The following is an 8,223-nucleotide window of genomic DNA, read 5'->3' on the forward strand; positions in this document are numbered from 1 at the left end:
TTTTTTTTGTATCTTAATCACTCTAATTCACCCTATCATTGGTAACAACTTGAATCGTGAGCCCCACCTAATCACTTAGAGTAACATAGTTTAAAAACAAAATAAAATAAAAATAGAAGTGAAAAGGACTCAACGAGATATGGTGAAACTATCATGTTATTTCTAACACCTGAGCTTTGTGCTTTTATGAATAGACTCTTCTAGATGTTTCCATCTAATCAGATTGGTTCCTCAACTCCTACAACCAAAATGCTTCCATCCACTTAGGTTGGTTAGTGCTATCCTTAATATGCATAAATTTCTAGGCTCTGGAGTTTATTTAAAACAAAAAGTTTCTACCCCACCCCCAAACTTAAATCTAACATTGTCCTCAATGTTTCGCATGAAAGAACAGTACCAAAAATATAAGTAACATGAGGAAATAGTAAAGAGAGAGTTCGGAAAGATAGTACCTGAGTGAAGTGAAACCAAAAACTGACAAAAAAAAATTATACAACATACAAATCGCCTCGATGGTCAATCAGGGGTAAACAGGGTTCTCCAGAGGGACCTCCTCAACATCACTTGTAGGAAAAGGCTCTAAAAAGGGCTTCAATCTCTGACCGTTAACCTTTGAAGAACTAATACCATCTGATGTCTCAATCTCAATAGCGCCATGAGGAAAAACAGTACGGACCACAAAAGGACCGGTCCACCTAGAGCGCAGTTTCCCGGGGAATAGATGCAAACGAGTGTCATATAGAAGAACTTTTTGACCTGGAGAAAATGACTTCCGCAAAATATTCTTATCATGCACAAGTTTCATTTTGTTCTTATACTCCTTAGCACTATCGTATGCATCTCTACGAATCTCGTCCAACTCATTGAGCTGGAGCTTTCTGTGAGCTCCTGCCTTGTCAAGTGAAAAGTTCAACTGCTTAATAGCCCAATAGGCTCTATGCTCTAACTCAACAGGCAAGTGACATGCCTTTCCAAATACTAAACGGTAGGGTGACATTCCAATGGGTGTCTTAAACGCGGTACGGTAAGCCCATAAGGCATTAGTAAGCCTCGACGACCAGTCTTTCCTATTGGGATTAACTGTTTTCTCTAAAATGCGCTTAATTTCCCTATTATAAACCTCTACCTGACCACTAGTTTGTGGGTGATACGGGGTAGCTACTTTGTGGGTAATACCATATTGTTTCATTAACAGAGCAAACGGTCTATTACAAAAGTGTGAACCCCCATCACTAATTATAGCTCGCGGTGTACCAAAACGTGTAAGTATATTCTCTTTCAAAAACTTAATTACGACCCTATGGTCATTTGTTTTACACGGAACCGCCTCAACCCACTTAGACACATATTTTACAGCGACAAGTATGTAAAGATAACCTAAAGAATTAGGAAATGGACCCATAAAATCAATGCCCCACACATCAAAGACCTCAATCACTAAAATAGGGTTCAAAGGCATCATATTTCTACGGGAAATGGTTCCTAACCTCTGGCAACGATCACAAGAAACACAATGACTATGGGAGTCTTTAAACAGTGAAGGCCAGTAAAATCCACACTGCAATATCTTAGCAGCAGTCTTCTTAGTACTAAAATGACCCCCACAAGCATGTTCATGACAAAAGGAGAGAATACTGGACTGGTCACTCTCAGGTACACATCTCCTAATAATCTGGTCGGGACAATACTTAAACAAATAAGGACCGTCCCAAAAGAAATGCTTAACCTCGGCTAAAAACCTAGAACGATCTTGTTTACCCCAATGTTGAGGGGTACGGCCAGTAACAAAATAATTCACTATATTTGCATACCAAGGTGATTGGGAAACAGAGAACAATTGTTCGTCAGGAAAGCTATCCCTTATAGGAAGGGTGATAGACACATTTTTGTGTCTAATTTGTCCTCAATGTTCGTATTGTTGGAACTCTATTTTTGTACTAATATTGTGTTTTTATGTATTTTTAGGAAATAAACATTTTTGGAAAAATCAGCTCGAAAAGTTGCCCGGGGCACCCTTGAAGGACATTTGTTATTCGGACTCTCATTTTGGTTAAGGGGCAACCAAATTGCTAAGGGGCACCTCAGTTGGGCATTTTCTATTTGCACCTCCATTCTGGATAGGGGGACACCATCTTCTTCCTTTGAATTCTGTTTTTGGGCGGGAAAATGGATCACTAAACTGGCAGCGCTTAGATTCACGAATTGGACGTGATTTCATGAGATTTAATGGCTGATTTTTGGTAGGAAGTTGTGATATGGCCTATCAAACATGTTGGGGGCTTTTGGTTCGATCGAAATTGGCTAGAATCGTCTAGGAAATTCACGAGTTGGGAACAGCGCAGTTCATGTCTGTCACGGGTTTGAGAGAATTTTTGGAGGAACTCGAACGTGTTCTGATGATGCATGGAGGACTCTAACACACTTTTGGACCGTGTAGAAGACAATTAAGGTGAGTTTCCATGAAATTAACAGCTGCAAATACGTAATCGAAATAAAAAAGGAAAAAAATATATATTATGAACTGTCCGAGTAATGGAAGATTTTTGGGAGTTATTGCAAAGGATTTCGTCTACCTGTTGAGTATAAAAAGACTTCTGGGGTAGAGTATAAGTTTTTAGCAAGTCATTGGGAGAGAGTTAGAGCCGAGAGAATCAAAAGAAGAGGTCGACAGGCGAAGAAGTTCTGCTGCTGCTCAGCCAAGAACACGAAGAACATTGTACAGTCCAGGAGAGTCGTTGACTAGTGTCGCATACTTGCGACAATTCTCAGTTCCTTTCCCGCGACTTCGGTGTTGTGCTTACAACACTTCTAAAGTGCCGTTGTTTCCTGACGCTTTCTGTTGGTCGCAAAGAACGGTCTTAAAACGATTTTCTTCTTATTTCATCATTTGTAATCAACTTTTGAGCATTAATAAAATCTTTTGAGTATTTTTCCAACACGATGAGAGGCTAAATTCTTGGTGATTGAGGCAATGGAGGATCTATTCACTCATGTTTGATTGGTAATATTTTTATTTATAATTTCTTTAATTTTTTACTTTATTTAATTCACTTGGATAAATATAAAAAAAAAGGATAAAATGGGTTTCTTAATTAGTTGTGAATCAGTTTGATGTTTTATGCTTAGAATAATTCTTTGATAAATCATGCTTAAGGATTACAACTTAATATTTGGACATCTTTTAAATTAAAAAGTGATTTAATAAGAAAAAGAGCTTAATAATAATTTCTGAAATATTATTTATACCCAATCAACTTGAAGTGGTAGTGAATCCTGAGCCTTAATCCTTCTAAAATCTTGACATTGCTATTAATTTCCTTCATTTATTTATTTGCTTAAATTTAGGAAAAAAGAGTTACCTTCACAAGTTCGAAAAGAACCCAGTTTTCACCACTATCTACAACAACATTTGAAAATACATCAAATTTTTGGCGCCGCCGACGCGGACCTGTGCTTAGGTAGAATTTTTTTTTAGGTTTATTATTTTTTTTTTCCTTTTTACGTTTCTTTTTGTCTTTGATTTGCAGGTTCGAAGTGGAGTACTAAGGACCTTGGAAGGAAAAGCTTAAAGCGAAAGAGGAATTTTTTTTGTTTTATATATATAAAAAAAAAAAAAGCCGGACCAGTTAGACCAATCGGAATAAGTATTAACACTTGGATAGCAATATGCGTGTGTTCTCCCTGTTTCCGTCGCCTAAGCAAGCGTGGAATGCAGGACCCGTGGGAACTATCGTGTAATCTGCTGACAAGAAGCATGCGCTTGGATCAAAAAGATCTATTCATGCCGTTAAGTTAAAAAAAAAATGGTTATTGTTATGTGTAGTCAACTGCTGGTTCCCTTGTATTTGCCAGTTTGTTGATCTAGATTTAAGTTATTGACCACTGGTTCCCTTGTATATGCCAGTGTGTTAATATTAGTCAGACCGGTATCTCAGTCATTTAGGTTAGGTTCATCTTGGCAGAGGCCTTCAGACAGATATGGGAAACAACGTTCGCTTTTCAACCATCTACATTTTTCTTTTTCCATCTTCTTAATCTTTTCATGTGATTCTTCTGACTCCGAGTATGATGTCCATCGTGAAACTATCTTAGTAGAGCTCTGTCACTTTTATGAATTTTAGTATGCTTGAGTGCAAACTCGTGTACATCAATTGGAATTTCGTATCAGGGTTCTTCCTCTTAGAGTCAATAATTGTATGCCAACCAAGGAGGTTCTTTAGTGCTTTCCAAGGTTCTGCGTAGATAGCTAGGGTCTGGAGTATTGGTTTTGTGCGTACACCTCTGGTAAACCCTCCGGAGACAACACTCCGCCACTAGGGCCACCTAGGGGTTCAAATGATATTCCTTTCTTGAATAAATTTGCTCGAGGACAAGCAAATAATAAGTTTGGGGGTATTTGATAGACACATTTTTGTGTCTAATTTGTCCTCAATGTCCGTATTGTTGGAACTCTATTTTTGTACTAATATTGTGTTTTTATGTATTTTTAGGAAATAAACATTTTTGGAAAAAACAGCTCGAAAAGTTGCCCGGGGCACCCTTGAAGGACATTTGTTATTCGGACTCTCATTTTGGTTAAGGGGCAACCAAATTACTAAGGGGCACCTCAGTTGGGCATTTGCTATTTGCACCTCCATTCTGGATAGGGGGACACCATCTTCTTCCTTTGAATTCTGTTTTTGGGCGGGAAAATGGATCACTAAACTGGCAGCGCTTAGATTCACGAATTGGACGTGATTTCATGAGATTTAATGGCTGATTTTTGGTAGGAAGTTGTGATATGGCCTATCAAACATGTTGGGGGCTTTTGGTTCGATCGAAATTGGCTAGAATCGTCTAGGAAATTCACGAGTTTGGAACAGCGCAGTTCATGTCTGTCACGGGTTTGAGAGAATTTTTGGAGGAATTCGAACGTGTTCTGATGATGCATGGAGGACTCTAACACACTTTTGGACCGTGTAGAAGACAATTAAGGTGAGTTTCCATGAAATTAACAGCTGCAGATACGTAATCGAAATAAAAAAGGAAAAAAATATATATTATGAACTGTCCGAGTAATGGAAGATTTTTGGGAGTTATTGCAAAGGATTTCGTCTACCTGTTGAGTATAAAAAGACTTCTGGGGTAGAGTATAAGTTTTTAGCAAGTCATTGGGAGAGAGTTAGAGCCGAGAGAATCAAAAGAAGAGGTCGACAGGCGAAGAAGTTCTGCTGCTGCTCAGCCAAGAACACGAAGAACATTGTACAGTCCAGGAGAGTCGTTGACTAGTGTCGCATATTTGCAACAATTCTCAGTTCCTTTCCCGCGACTTCGGTGTTGTGCTTACAACACTTCTAAAGTGCCGTTGTTTCCTGACGCTTTCTGTTGGTCGCAAAGAACGGTCTTAAAACGATTTTCTTCTTATTTCATCATTTGTAATCAACTTTTGAGCATTAATAAAATCTTTTGAGTATTTTTCCAACACGATGAGAGGCTAAATTCTTGGTGATTGAGGCAATGGAAGATCTATTCACTCATGTTTGATTGGTAATATTTTTATTTATAATTTCTTTAATTATTTACTTTATTTAATTCACTTGGATAAATATAAAAAAAAGGATAAAATGGTTTTCTTAATTAGTTGCGAATCAGTTTGATGTTTTATGCTTAGAATAATTCTTTGATAAATCATGCTTAAGGGTTACAACTTAATATTTGGACACCTTTTAAATTAAAAAGTGATTTAATAAGAAAAAGAGCTTAATAATAATTTCTGAAATATTATTTATAACCAATCAACTTGAAGTGGTAGTGAATCATGAGCCTTAATCCTTCTAAAATCTTGACATTGCTATTAATTTCCTTCATTTATTTATTTGCTTAAATTAAAAAAAAAAAAAAGAGTTATCTTCACAAGTTCGAAAAGAACCCAGTTTTCACCACTATCTACAACAACATTTGAAAATACATCAAAGGGCATCACTAGGGGAACTAACAACTAACCTGGATAAGTGGTCTGCTACTACATTTTCAGCACCCTTTTTGTCTCTAATGTCTGGAGAAAATTCTTGTAACAATAGGATCCACCTAATCAATCTAGGTTTGGTGTCCTTCTTAGACAAAAGGTATTTCAAAGCAGCATGATCAGTATAGATTACGATCTTAGAACCTAATAGGTAGGATCTAAACTTATCCAAGGCAAACACGATGGCTAGCAGTTCCTTCTCGGTAGTTGTATAGTTCAATTGGGCATCATTCAGAGTTTTGCTAGCATAGTAAATCACATGAAGTAATTTGTCTACTCGTTGACCTAACACAACGCCTATAGCATAATCTGAAACATCACACATAATCTCAAAGGGTAGGTTCCAGTTGGGTGCCTGGACTATGGGAGCGGTAGTGAGTAAATTTTTAAGCTTCTCAAAAGCCTCTAAACAAGCATCATCAAAGACAAACTTAACATCTTTTGCAAGCAAATTGCAACGAGGTCTAGAAATCAAGCTAACATCCTTAATGAATCGACGGTAAAAACCTGCATGCCCTAGGAATGACCTAATGTCTTTTATGGTTTTTGGGACCTGTAAAGTCTTAATAAGGTCAACTTTGGCTTTGTCTACCTCTATACCCTTTGAAGAAATGATGTGCCCTAAAACAATTCCTGATTTAACCATGAAATGGCATTTTTCCCAATTAAGCACTAAATTCTTTTCCTTACACCTAGTCAACACTAATGTCAAATGATGCAAGCACTCATCAAAAGATGAACCAAACACTGAAAATCATCCATAAAGACCTTTAAAAACCGTTTTACCATATCAGAAAATATGCTCATCATACAACGCTGAAAAGTCGCAGGGGAATTACACAGCCCGAAAGGCATGCGTCTATACGCGAATGTACCAAAGGGACAGGTAAAAGTGGTTTTCTCTTGGTCTTCTGGGGCAATAACGATCTGATTATATCCGGAAAATCCATCTAAAAAGCAATAAAAACTATATCCAGCTAATCTCTCTAGCATTTGGTCGATAAAAGGAAGGGGAAAGTGATCCTTCCTTGTGACCTTGTTCAATTTCCTATAGTCGATACAGACACGCCATCCCGTGGTCACTCGGGTTGGGATTAACTCATTATCCTCATTCTGGACTACAGTGATACCTGATTTCTTGGGAACAACCTGAACGGGGCTGACCCACTTACTGTCTGAAATTGGGTAGATAATACCCGCATCTAACAACTTAAACACCTCTTTTCGAACTACTTATTTCATGTTAGGTTTCAGTCGACGTTGCATCTCCCTAGACGGTTTGGAGTCTTCCTCTAAATGAATCTGATGCATACAAACGGCAGGACTAATACCCTTAATGTCTGCTATAGACCACCCTAAAGCTTCCTTATTCTCTTGAAGTACTTTTACTAGCCTACTTTCCTGATCACTATCCAAGTCGGCAGCAATAATCACAGGTAAAGTCTCAGATGGGCCTAAGAACACATACTTCAGGTTATCTGGTAGTGGTTTGAGGTCCAACTTAAGGGGCTCTTCTAAGGAAGGAACTGAGGTAGTCTCGGAAGCTGGTAATGGTTCGAACCTAGCTTTCCATCTATCAGTGTCTAACACAGGGGTAGAATCTAATAGAGCATTCACTTGTTCAATGGTACTATCATCGTCAAAATCTAAACCAAAATGGGATAGACAACTCTCTAATGGGTCTTCAGACAAGATGTTTGGTAATGACTCCTGAACTAAGGATTCTATCATATTCACCTCTTCAACACATGTGTCATCTAGCTCATAAGGTAGCTTACTGACATTAAAAATGTTCATTTCGATAGTCATATTACCAAAGGATAAATTCATCACCTTTCGACAGTTTATGATCGCATTAGACGTAGCTAAGAATGGGCGACCTAAAATCACAGGTATCTGGTTCTCTGGGTCAGGGACAGGTTGGGTATCTAGGACCACGAAATCCACTGGATAAATAAACTTGTCGACCTCAATAAGAACATCCTCGATAACACCTCGAGGAATTTTGACAGACCTATCAGCTAACTGCAGTGTTATCTGAGTAGGTTTCATTTCACCAAGTCCTAGCTGTAAGTACACATGGTACGGCAGTAAGTTCACACTGGCTCCTAAGTCAAGTAAAGCTTTTTCTACCCGGTGTTTACCTATTGTACAAGCAATGGTTGGGGAACCTGGGTCTTTGTACTTTGGAGTGGTAGTGTTCTGAATGATTGAACTTA

Source organism: Papaver somniferum, chromosome 8, assembly GCF_003573695.1.
Source record: "Papaver somniferum cultivar HN1 chromosome 8, ASM357369v1, whole genome shotgun sequence".
NCBI classification, from domain to species: domain Eukaryota; kingdom Viridiplantae; phylum Streptophyta; class Magnoliopsida; order Ranunculales; family Papaveraceae; genus Papaver; species Papaver somniferum.